The sequence below is a fragment of the Canis aureus genome, chromosome X, assembly GCF_053574225.1.
Source record: "Canis aureus isolate CA01 chromosome X, VMU_Caureus_v.1.0, whole genome shotgun sequence".
NCBI lineage: Eukaryota > Metazoa > Chordata > Mammalia > Carnivora > Canidae > Canis > Canis aureus.
The window spans coordinates 91,117,298-91,130,924 of record NC_135649.1 but is presented as its reverse complement, the minus strand read 5'-3'; the positions used below and the strand labels follow the sequence as shown (position 1 = coordinate 91,130,924).

General features: G+C 37.0%; 1 protein-coding gene across 6 annotated transcripts in view; it reads right to left on the bottom strand.

The window, feature by feature from the left end:
• The window catches only part of LOC144308658 (ferritin light chain-like), a 145,002-nt gene that overhangs the window by 118,231 nt on the left and 13,144 nt on the right, over nucleotides 1-13,627 (bottom strand). Inside the window, exon 3 of one of the 6 annotated variants that reach the window (XR_013375043.1) lies at nucleotides 619-769. The exons of 4 other annotated variants lie outside the window; for them this stretch is intronic. The gene's annotated coding sequence lies outside the window, so the exon portion shown is untranslated. Of the gene's footprint in view, nucleotides 1-618; nucleotides 770-6,854; nucleotides 7,096-13,627 lie in introns of those variants that run through there. One more of the 6 variants, XR_013375045.1, reaches the window with a different exon arrangement.

Below are 13,627 nucleotides of genomic sequence, written 5' to 3'. Positions count from 1 at the left end.
ATTGAGAATAAGTCAATAAGGAGATGTAGAATGAAGCTGTCCTAAACTGAAAAGGGCATGCATAGTCTAAAGGAGAACCACTATTCAGCTTTAGCTGACATTACCAAAAGTAAAAAGTAGGCCCAGTGTTTCCAGATTTTCCAATTTTTTAAGAGACTACAAAGTCAGATTTGTAGGGATTTATCTCCTGATCTTTAATATATTAACAACTATGTCAGTTAAAATACCAGCTGAACAAAACGCTTTTGCCATCCAGAGTTGGCCTACCACTGCCAGTTGAAAACCTCTGGCCTGGAAAAGTAGACAGGAACATCTTATCTTATGCAAGGCAATCCCTATAAATATGACCTCTCTCAATTTAGCTTTGGGTAAATATTGAACATCACTGAGTAGTGGTTATGCTGACATGTGTATAAAATACAGATTGTGTTGCTGGTGAAGTGTGGTATCATGTGCTTTTGTAGTTAATCAACAATAATAAAACATAACCAAAGACTTGAACAGGCACTTCACAAAAGATATCCAAATTGCCAGTAAGCATAGAAAAAGGTGTTCAACACCATTAGCTATTACGGAAATAGAAATTAAAACCACAATGAGCTAAAACTATATACTCACCAGAATAAAAATATCAAAAACACTGAGTGTGGATAAAGATGTGAGGTAACTGGAACTCTCCAACATTGCTGATAGGAATGCAGAATTTTATATCCTTGTTGTTTCTATTAAAATGTATTATATTCCTTCTTCATGATCAGCAATTCCATGTCTAAATATATATTAGCCAAAAGAAATGAATGCACAAATTCACAGAGAAACTTATACAAGAATGATCAGAGCAGCTTTATTCCAACTAGCCATCCATTGAAAATATCCCAAATGTCCATCAACAGGCAAATAAACAGAAAACTCTATGGTATATTCATATAACTAATGAGCAATAAAAGGAAATCATTAAGATGCATCCAACAACACGGATTAATCATTAAAAAACCACATTAGGTTGAGTGAATGGAGTCTTACACAAAAGACTGTATATATGATTCCACTTATATGGCATTCAAGAACAAGAAAACGGATGGTAATTTAAAAACTGGTTGTCTCTAGAGGTGGAGGAATTGACTACAAGGGAGAGTATAAGATGTTTCTGGAAGATGGAAATGTTCTGCATCTCTAGCTGGGTGATAGTTACATCATATATACATTTGTTAAAGTTCTCCAAACTATATATATAAGACCCTTGTATTTTGCTATATGTAAATTATACCTCAGTAGTATACTAAAATAATAGCTCAGTCCTGATAGAAACAACTATAGAATAACACCGTTGGCCTGGCCCAACTAATCTATACAGCTTCATACAGGAAAAAAATGTCAGCCTGCATGTTATACTTGGTGCCTATGCTGGGCCAGTTGCAGCCTCCTATTTCACATCTATCTATAAAATAGATACAATACAAAAATACCTTCTTCAAAGTGTTGCCATGGGGAATTTTTTCAAAAGTGCTTACCTCGCACAATGTCACACACATAGTTAAGTATTTAATAAATGGTAGCATTTCACTCCATAGTCTTAAGAGAACCAAATGTCTGAACATTTAATATTCAAGGCTTATCTACTGCCTTCTCCCTAAGATCCTTTCACCATCCTAAGACTCCTAGGAAGAGTAACACACCAAGTCCTTCATACCTTAGTGCAAATTACCTTCAGTAGGAAATGACTTCCTCAGCATAAAGAAGGGTGGGTAAGTTGTAGAGTAACTTACTTGGGGTAGGTATATGGGAAAGCACAGCTAATGGAGGATGTGTCATTTAGGGTTCCCTGTTTACACGTGCTCTACTTAACTGAAGGCAGAAGGTTAGAAAGTCATATTTGAAGGTCTACAGAAATCAAGGTCACTCCATAGGTCTAGGGCATAGAATCAAAACCCACCAACTCCATGCAAGAAGTGATTAGTTAGTGCATGACCTCTAATTGTTTGGGGGCATCAATTGCTCAAGATTCAAAATCTGAGGAGAAACATTATATTAGCTTAAGTTCAGGTCAGCTTTTCCATCCTGGCTCTTAAAGTGGGCAAAGCAAGGAAGGAATAAATGCCTTTGACTTTCAGAGGGGGGGAGGCAAGAATCTTGCATTGTTTCACCAAGACCACCTTAATGAGAGAGAAATATTCCCCAAAATAAAATTGGAGAACTCCTGAAAAGTGGCAGCTGATACTGCTGGCTGAAACCAACAAATGTCTACCAGAAAGAACACACGGCAGAGCAGTGGAGGGCAGAGAAGGGCCTTTTCCCCTTCTCAGCTGCTTAACTGGATGTATTTGGAGCTTAATGACTTTTTCAGTCATTCCTTTATTAAATTCACCTCAACAACAGCTCTGAGCAGCAGAGAGGGACCATCCATTTGTCCCCACAATAGTCTCACTATTTCTTAAAAGTCTAAGTGCTTTCTGAGAAGGTCAGCAAGAAGCCTAGAACAAATATCAAAGAGTATCATTTTGTGGTATATATTTTACACATATAAAAGTTAAAAGACTGGGGTGATTTCTTGCGCACATCATAGGAAAGCAACTGTACTAGCAAGATATACACAGTTATCATCAGAAGATGGAAATGCAGAGAAATTGACTTTTCAGTTTGTGTAACTGTTGCAAGAATAAACATTTCACTCTCATAGAAACATTACTTTGGTGTTGCCTACTATGGCCTTTTAGAGAAGGAGGCCAAAATACAAATTTGAAAATTGTAATATTACTAAAGTTTATTTTAATTTAAAAAATTTTCCCCAGTCTTTCCTATATGCATTTTCTCAGCTTGAGAGAAACCAAGTACTGCCATGCTAAAATGTTTTGTTCAACAACTTTATCACCAAAGTTTTTTAATTCAGTTAATGTGTGTGTGTATTTAAGATTTTATTTATTTGAGAGAGAGAGCACATGCACAAGTGAGGAGTGGGAGGAGGAGGAAAAGAAGAGGGACAAGCAGACTCCATGCTAAGCATGGAGCTTGATGCGGGTCTCAATCCCAGAATCCTGTGATCATGACCTGAGCCAAAATCAGACACTTAACCAACTGGGCCACCCTGGTGCCCCAGTGTGTGTGTATGTGTGTGTGTGTGTTATAAAGTCTCTGTAAATGTTGACCACTGCCTTTTTAATTTTGATTGTTATAATAGCATATTTTTTGACTTAGTTTATAATCATTTGTGTATCTCAATCAATTCCAAAATATACTTCTGCTCTCTAGGCATCTTCAAGTAGTAAAAAACTTGTTTTTACTATGATGCCAAACTTCACAAAATAGTATTTCCATATTCTATCACAAGACAACTGTATCTTCAAAGTTGAACTTTTTCACTGAATTTTCTATTTAATTAGTAATAACCTCATATTTTCCCTCTGATAGAATGATTTATTTTGATTCTATGAATTGAGTGCGAATAAAATTGAACCATCATTGTTATGAACAGGTTTTCCATTTGAAGCTTCCAATATCACTAATATAAAACTGACCTCAATTCTTTTTGCAGTTCTTCTACAATAACATGTATCATTTCATTTTTAATATGTGTACATAAAAACATAGAATAAAAATGACATTTAGTAAAATGATTATTTGATCTAAATGAAAAGTCATGTCTCACAGAGTGATATAAAAATACATCTTCTGAAGATGCACATGTTAAACAGATATCTCAGACTCAGACTTCTTAAATAAAGTACTAAGATTCAAAAGAGATATTTATGTATCCCACAGATTTATGTCCCTAAATTTTATACAATTATATTATTTTGGCTCCCAAGGTGAATGATAAATGTCTCCAAAACTTCATGCAAATTATATGCCCATGATGAACTTTCTTGACAAATGGAAATTCAGTAGTTCGTCATCAATAATCATTTTTTAAGCTCATTGAAACTAAACGGTTTATTGCAAAATAAAAAAGCATCATTAAACAGTAAAATAGTTGTTTTTTAGCATCATACAATAAATCACAAAAGTAGTATATAATATTCAAACTAATATATCAGGGGTTGGCAAACTACCACCTGTGGGCCAAATCCAGCTCATGACCTATTTGTGTAAATAAAGTTTTATTGGAGCACAGACTCTTTCATTTATGAGTGTTGTCTGTGGTAGAAATAGACACCAGATGATCCACAGACCCTAAAATATTTACTCTCTGGCCCTTTATTTTTATTTTTTAAAGATTTATTTATTTATTTATGATAGACACAGAGAAAGAGAGACAGAGAGGCAGAGAGGCAGAGACAAAGGAGGAGGGAGAAGCAGGCTCCATGCCGGGAGCCTGACGTGGGACTCGATCTCGGGACTCCAGGATCGCGCCCTGGGCCAAAGGCAGGCGCTAAACCGCTGAGCCACCCAGGGATCCCCCTCTCTGGCCCTTTAAAGAAATTATTTGCCAACATCTGATCTATATGTAACACAGCAAGGCCAGTCAACTTCTATATCCTGTACATATTTTATATACACCTAATCAAGGGATTCTCAACCTTGAGACTACTGATATTTGGGGCTGGATAATTCTTTGTTGGGGAAGAGGGGGCTATTCTGGGCATCGTGGTATGTTTAGCAGTATCCTTGGCCTCCACTCTCTAGGTGCCAATAGCATTATCCTATTTGCAACAACCAAATATGTCTACAAGACATTGCCAAATATCCTCTGGTGGGCAAAATCACCCTCAGTTGAAAATCACTGGTGCAAACTATAATTTCCCTCTGATCTCACCTATTGGGACTTGATAGTTTTATGTATCTTGCAGGCTGTGGCTTAAAATGTAACCAAAACTGACTGGTATTTCATGTGGCCAGCAAAGGCAAAGTATTGTGGAATACTTTTCCACCACCTTCCAAGGCCAGTGGGTATTAAATTGTCTCTCTAGTCACTGATGAATTACACTTCATCAAATCATTGAGAGTCTTGCATTCTGTCTTTGGAAAGAGTGTGTTAGTTACTTTGTATCTGGAAAGAGTCAGGAAATGAGGCCTGGATTATTGCTACTCATTGTCAGCTTTAACTACATGTTAAACTGAGCACTTGGTTCACTGCCTATATACCTCACACACTACCAGAAGAGATTATGGCACAAACTCTAAGTATCAAGTATCAAACCATGAACTGAATGAAAGAAGGGGTAATACATAACAAATCCACTACAAAATTTCTATCTTCCTGTCTTTGGACTCCTTCACCTGTATCATACCAAGAAACTTCTAGCATTTCAACCTTCTTTACCCTGGCCCCCTTACTGAGTCCAGCTGAACAAACTATTGGAATCACTTCTAGCATCTGAAGCTAACACAATGAAATCAGAATCTCCTTGTAAGTACTTCCTAAATAATGAATCCAGACTGATCTAGTGTTTTGTTCTGCTTTCCTTGGCATAGCACTTACTGAATCTATTGGGATAAACTGCCAACATACATTAGTAAATTCACAATTTGCCAACTGGAGCCTGCCATGACCTAATCCTAGTTTAGGTGTGGCAATAATCAGAAGCAGTTGGCTAAGAAGGTAAAAGGAATTTTCTCTCCTTTTAAAGTTAATACTCTTGGGTGGTGCCTTGGTGGCTCAGTTAAACATCTGCCTTTGGCTCAGGTCATGATCCCAGGGCCCTGGGATGGAGCCCTACTTCGGGCTCCTTGCTCAGTGAGGAGCTGGCTTCTCCCTCTCCCTCTTCCCCTGCCTGCCACTCCCCCTACTTGTACTCTCTCTGTCAAATAAATAAACTCCTTTAAAAAAAGTTAACACTCTCAGCAAGGTTTTACAGAGTCTTCAAGGAGTGAACAGCTTCATCAACCAAGAGAAAGGCAGACTCTGTGGGGCTTGGGGTACTGAGTTATCTGCATCCTACATGTATCTATTCTAATTCTGGGGATCCTACTCTCTTCCAAGACAAATATAACTTTTATGTAAAATATCTAGTAAACCAATATTTTTTATACAGCAGCCTAAGAATCAAAATTTGTGTTTTGTTTTAGCTATCTAAAACAGTACCAGCAAGTGATAAGAGATTCTTTGTATAAAATCATAGAAATTCCACAAATTTCTGCTTTTGCCTTGATACAAGCTCTTTATTTAAACTGTCAACTTCAGCTAGAAGAAATTTATACTGTATATTTTAAATTCCTTAGGCCTTTCATATAATTCTATTATGACTGCCCCTACATCCTTCAGAACCTTACCCAAAATGAGCATGTTATTCCTAGTAAGCAGAGGTAATAATTTAATTGGGTTATTTTTGTCTTGTTTTTGAGAGAGAGAGAGAGAGAGAGAGAAAGCAGGGGAGGAGGAGGGGAAGAGGTAGAGGGGAAAAAAAGAATCTTAAATAGGCTCCATGCTGTGGCTCAATCTCACAACCCTGAAAGCATGACCTGAGCTGAAATCTGGAGTCAGATGCTCAACCAACAGCCACATAGGTGCCCCCAGATAGGTTTTAAGCCATCACATTCCCCAACTATGGAAAAACTATCCAAAAGCTAATGGGCAGCTATGAATATGAGGACTATAATGGATCCCTTCTACAAAAGGTATCCATCAAAATATCGACAGTGTTCAGGTTAGGGAATAGAATTACAGAAGGATGTTTCCTGCATATATTTTCTGAATTTTCATCAATGAACACATAATCCTTAATTTAAAAATAAGATATGCAAACATGTTCTCAAATCTAAGTTTAATAATTAAGAAATAATTCAGGACAAAATACCTAAAATTTTAAAACATTTTTATCATCTTTATTGAGATACGATTTTATATCATAAAATTCACTCCTTTTAAGTATACAATTAAATGTTTTTTAGTAAAATTTATAGTTCATAAAAAAAAAATTTATACTTCATAACCATCACCAAAATCCAATTTTAGGATATTCCCACCATCCCAAGAGGACCCTCTCCTCTCAGTGTATCCCTACTTCCAGCCCAAGGCAACCATTATCTAATATCTGTCTCTATAGGTTTGCCAATTCTTGTACAATATGTAGTCTTCTCTGTCTGGCTTCTTTCCCTTTGCAAAGTGTTTTTGAGGTTCATCGGTGTTGTAGCATATATTGGTCCTTTGTTCTTTTTTTACTGTGGAATAAAATTCCATTGTATGGATATGTCATGATTTGTTCATTTGTTCTGCAGTTAAATAGGGCATTTGGATTGTTTCCAGTTTTTAACTACTATAAATAATTAACTTCCACATATAAGTCTTTGTGTGAACACTGCTTTCATTTTTCTTGGGTAGAATGAAAAATACATGTTTACCTTTTTAAAATACTGCCAAACTTCTTCCAAAGTTGCTGTACCATTTAATATGCCCATCTGTTTTAGGTTATCATTTCTCCTATTGGCCCTAATACTTTTTAATGTCTGTTGCAGATTGTAGCCATTCTTGTGGCTGTAGGTCGCATTTCATTTTGCTTTTTATTTGCATTCCCCTAATGACTAATGATATTGAATATCTTTTCATCTACTTATTAGCCAGTTATATATCTTCTTTGGTGAAATATCCAAATCCTTTCCTCATTTTTAATTGTCTGTCTTGTTATTGAGTTGTAAGAGTTCTTTATACATTCTAGATCTAAGACTTTTATCAGGTATATAATATGCAAATATTTTCTTTTAGTATGTAACCTTTTTCCCAGTCAGGAACCTAGATTTTAAGCTTTCAGTAGTACAATTATCACCAATTATTTGATTTTGTTCATGAAACACACCAAATTTGAAGCAAATTGAGTTAATGAGAAGGTGTGCTCAGGAAGAGCTCTGTTTCTAAGGTTTGAAATTGAAAAGGCAATCACAGTTATCTAGTAGCTAGCACTAATTTAGTCACTTTAGAAAAGCTTGCACAATTATATATCTTGACTACCAACTTGCATCAAGGAGAAAAAATAAATATACAAGATGACTAAATATATCCTAAAAAAAACAAATCAACACATTTATTTGTTTTTGAAGATTTATTTATTTGAGAGAGAGAGAGAACAAGAGAGCGAGAGAATGGTGGGAAGGGGTAGAGGGAAAAGAAGAAGCAGACTCCCCAGTGAGCAGAGAGCCCAATGCAGGGCTCGATCCCAGGACCCTGGGATCATGACCTGAGCCAAAGGCAGATACTTAAACCAAATGAGCCACCCAGATACCAATCTCCCTACGCCTCATCAATATATCAAATACATGTCTCTGCCACTGGTTTAAATTCCAGTAGTACTGAAAATTGTTTTGCCTCTTTTATCCAGGGATTGAGAATCAAAGCATAGGAGCATATTTTGTAAAATGATAAACTAAAAGGTCTTTTGAAATAAGCATTTCTTATTTCAAAAGGAAAACAGTAGTTCTGGATTCTAATTTCACAACTGAAATGTAAATCATTTTAACATTTTATCTGCATCTGGCTGGTTTTATCAATGTATAATAAAGCAGGTGGCTCAATTCAGCAAACATTTTTTGAGCATCTGTTAAATGAGATCCTGTGCTAGGTATGGCAGGGAATATCGGGATGAGAATAATTGCTTAATTGTGGTTTACTAAATGAGCTAACCTCTCTAACCTAAGTGGTGAGATATGCAGGACAATTTTATGATATGCTTGATTCTGTATGCTGCTAGTGAAGAGTAAAATTGTATAAGGGGATATAAGAATGAAAGTCTTTCTACCTCAGTTTTGATTAAATACCCAAAGGAGAAGAAAAACCAGTAAATTCCAAATATGTTCATGTGCCTGAGGACTTGCAAAAGGAATGGAATAAAAGTAATGTTTTTCAAACCTTACTACATCATCTATCTTGAAGACACATAATTGGCTGCAAGGGGGCTGCTCAGCTTTGCAAGTGCCTCTGGGTTTGGGAGACTGATGTCTGACACTCTCTGAGATAAGTCCAAATGTTGGGAAACAGGATTTGTTTTTTTCCCCATTAGATTTACTTATACAAAGGGGAGAACTGAACATACGCATTTTATTGTTTTACCTCCAGTTTCCACAAAGTGGGTATTTTTTTTATTGCTTGTTTGTTTATCCTACCAGTATTTGAACATAAATATTTGTATTTCCTCCTTTTTCACAGAAAAGTTAGCATATGCACTGTACTGCATCTTGCCAATTATACTTTATAATATATTTTAGAGGGGTGCCCAGGTGGCTCAGATGGTTAAACATCTGCCTTTGGCTCAGGTCATGATCCCAGGGTTCTGGGATTAAGCCCCGCATTGGGCTCTCTGCTCTGCGGGGAGTCTGCTTCTCTCTTTCCCTCCACCCCTCCACTCTCTCTCAAATAAATAAATAAAATCTTTAAAAAATAATAATATATTTTAGAATCTATAACATAGTAACACATAAAAGCATCCTTAATCTTTCCACATATGCATAGCCTTTTATTATATAGATGTGTCATAATTTCTTAAACCTATTCTAATTTGATGGACATTGGGTGGCTTCCAAGCTTTTAAGAATTACCAAAATAAAAAATTAGCAATGAACAGCCTTGCATATACATCTTCTTTTTTTTTTTTAAAGATTTTATTTATCTATTCATGAGACACACAGAGAGAGAAACAGGCTCCCTATGGGGAGCCTGATGCAGGACTCGATCCCAGGACCCTGGGATCGTGCCCTGGGCCAAAGGCAGCATTCAACCACTGAGCCACCCAGGCGTCCCTACATCTTCTTATATACGTGTATGTACACACGTGATGGATGAATGTATTCTGATGCCTGTAAAAGGTTTTCCAGTCTCCCCAACTGCTTAGAGAGCCTTTGTTACCTATTTAATGTATTCAGCTATGAAGGAAACCCTTGACAGAGTAAGTGGCAAGTACATGCACACATGTACATGTTCGGAAGTATAATTCCTGGGCCCAAATTGCCTGTGTAATTTTGATGAATATTGCCACATTGCCTTTCATAAGACATATATACTATTTTCCACCAGAAATGTATATGGGTGCTTGTTTCTTGACATAGTTTTCAATGATCTGTTTTTTTTTTTTAACTAAAAACACACAAAGAAACAAAATCTAGTTTTATAGTCCCTCGCCAGAATCAGGCTTTATTTTTATCCCTGTGTAGGCAAGTTCATTCTTCTAATTTGCAGACAGGCTAACCCATGTGCAAATAGTTTCCTTCTAAACACAGGCCTCAAGTTATTACATTTCTAAGCATCTTTTCTTCTGGTTTCTGCTTTAATTTATGTTATATGACACATTTCCTTTAACTATTTCTTCTTAAAAATCTGCAATATTTGACCCACCAGGATAGAGCAGTGATAGCTCTAAATGTTGAGATAAGCTCATGTTAATACATATTATAAAATCATTCCACTTCTTTACTCAAAGAAGAAGGGTCCCTTGAGGCTGAACATTATCAAATTCTACCTTATTTTCAGAAATATTACCAGTTTGCGAGATACAAAGAACTTAAAACCATCACACATTTATCTTTTTATGCTTTCCACATATCTAAAAATTACTTAAAATATAAAATCACTCATTTAGAAAAAAGGTTTTTCAGATAATTTGCCCATAAAGAAACACTGATTTGATTTTTTTTCCAAAGAAAAACAGGAAAACAAGCTTGGTGATAAGCTAGTTTTGTTTAAATAATGACATGAGATTGATAAAAAATTTATAATGCTTTGATACATAACTCCAGATGAATAAGCAGAATCTGGGCTGCTGTTTAAGTGTAATAAAAATAACCACAGTACACATTTTTATGCTTTATAGTTTACAAAGCACTTCCATGTAGATGATAGTAATTCTAGCTACCATTGGTTGTATATTATCAGGTATTTTGATAAACTATACACTAGAAAGTACTAGTCTCTTTTTACCCAGATAAAGAATGAAAATGCATTATTTGCTTAAGGTGGAAAAAAAAAAAGCCAGTGAACTGTAAATCATAGAGACAGGAAGTAGAATGGCAGTTGCTAGGGTCTAGGGAGAGAGGAATGGGGAGTCAGCATTGAATGGGTATAGAGTTTTAGATATGCAAGATGAAAGTTTAGGAGACAATGGTGGTGATGATTGCTCAAGATTCACTGAACTATATACTTAAAAATGGCTATGGTGGTAAATTTTATGTTATGTGTATTTTATTACAATAAAAAAATTGGGGGAAGCTAGTGAATAGTGAAGTCTTAATTTGATTTCATTTCTTTTTGTTTTGTTTTTAAAGACCTATTTATTTAGTAATTAAAGAGAGAGAGAAAGAGAAAAAACAGCAGGAAGGGGCAGAAGGAGAGGGAGAGAGACTTTCCAACAGACTGTCTGCTGAGTGCAAAGCCTGACACGGGGCTCAATTCCAGGACCCCGAGATCATGACCCAAGCCAAAATCAAGAGTCAAATACTTAATCAACTGAGCTGTTCAGGCGCCCCTGATTTCATTTCTGTCTAACTTCTTCTTTCTACTCAGAGCGATTATTATTCCCATGTTACAGATCAGGGGACTAAGGCCCAGAAGGACTGAATTGACTTAAGTCACAGAACTATCAAGTGTCAGAGTTGGAATTCAATCCAATGGAAATGATTTTACAACCAGAGGCTAAGCACAGGGAGTCAAAATAAAATCAAGAGCTCATCTAAGCCACTCAGGGTTGGGCAATCTCAAGTTAATCACTTTACCTGTCTGGGCAGCAGTTTACTCAGTTGTAAAATAAAATGACTTCTATAGATAAGAGTTGGGTTTCTGTTTTTAATTCAATGTTTTTGACCATCACTACAAGTAAGAAACGTGCACATGCGTGTGCACGGACACACACACATACACACACACACACACCACTTTACCCTAGGCTGGATTTCCTAGCAGCAGACCTTGAGATAAGGATTCAAGGGCAAGTGATTTATCAAGGATGTGCTTCCAGGAGCAACTGGTAACTGGTATGGGAGTAGGAGAGGCACAGCAGGCAAGGGATAAAAATCAACCAAGGGTAAGATTTCAGGTGAAGTCTCAGCCTCAGCCTGATCCCATGGGGACCTCTGGAGCATAAAATACACCACAGAGTTTGACTAGCCTTGAACAGTGCTTTCACATTTCATTCCTAGCCAATCACTGTTACAGGCCATCAGGAAGATGTAACCTTCAGGCATTTCAGCCCAGGGTACCTGTTGTAGCCAGGCCCCAAAGGTAGCCCCCAGTGATCCCTGTCTTGTGGTATTCACATCTTTGTAGTTGCTTCCTAATACGTTCCATGGTTGGTCTGGTAGCCAATAAAATACAACAAAAGTGTATGTCACTTCTGAAATTAAGATAAAAAAAGACTATGGCTTCCATCCTGGATTCTGTCTTTCTTGGATCACTGCCTCTAGGGGAAGCAAGGTCTCATTTTATGAGCAGTCCTATGAAGAGGCCTATTACAAGGCCTCTCATAACAAGGAACTCAGGCCTCCAGCCCACAGGCATCAAGGAACTGAGGCTTGCCAACAGCCACGTGAGTGAGTTTGAAGCAGAGTCTCCAGCCCCACTCAAGCCTTGAGATGACTGCAGCCTCAACTGAACAGCTTTACTGTACTCTCACGAGACACCCCAGGACCAGAACCACCCAGTGAAGTTGCTCCTGGATTCCTGACGTAGGATAATAAATGTTTGTCATTTGAAGTCACCAGGTTTTTGAAAAATTTATTATGCAGCAACAGATAAATAATAGAAATACATTAGGCTAATGTGTCTCCAGTAGCAGAAAAGTAGTTTTCTCAAGAACCATAGGGAAGACTCTTTAGGAGAAAAGCACAAAGATACAGAGGCATAGGCAGAACCAGCAAGAGACCTGAGGGGATGTGGGCAGAGCATAAATCATGTCTGCTATCATTCTAAAACAAATGTTTCATGAAACAACACTTACCCCTTATTGCATGCAGTGCACTTGGATAATCTCTATTTTATTATATTCTCATGTGCTTTATTAAATGACGGAAGTAAGCCCTTAAACTGATTTCAAAATCCACGAAGAGGTTGTGAACTGCAGTTGAACAACAATGAACTTAATAATCTTTGAGGTCTCTTTTAGATCTAAACTTTCAGAATTAGAAGACAGTGCAGTGTTCTTACAATGATGACCAGCATTTATTGAATACCCACTATGTTAAAACCATTTCAAACACTTCACATACGCTGCTTCATGTAAAGACAATAAGGTAGGTACTGTTAATATCCCCATTTTACAAATGTTAAGACTGGTAAATGGCAGAGGCCAGAAGGAAATCCAGGCAGCCTGACTCCAAAATCTACTGTCAAGAGTTCAGGCTCCTACACCAGACTGCTTGGGTTCAAATCCTGATGCCAAACAGTTGATCAGTACATGTTTCTAATCGTGATCATGATATAAGCCAATTATTGGAAGCCAGCAGCTTTGTGATGGGGATAATTCTAACAAAAAATTTTAGAGCCAGGGTTATGCATGTCAACTGAATTCAGAGGTTAACACATTGATAAGCTGCTCAATGTTCTGCTCTGCTTTAGCCATGCTGGCCCAGTCTTCACCTTAAATGTCACTACTTGTACATTTAAATAAGATGGGCCTCTGGCCTGGGTTATATAACATCTGCATGCTTGAGTGTCTAAAGTCCATATCACTATAACTAGATAGACGGAATTTCAATGAATTCATTTTTATATATTGGTTTA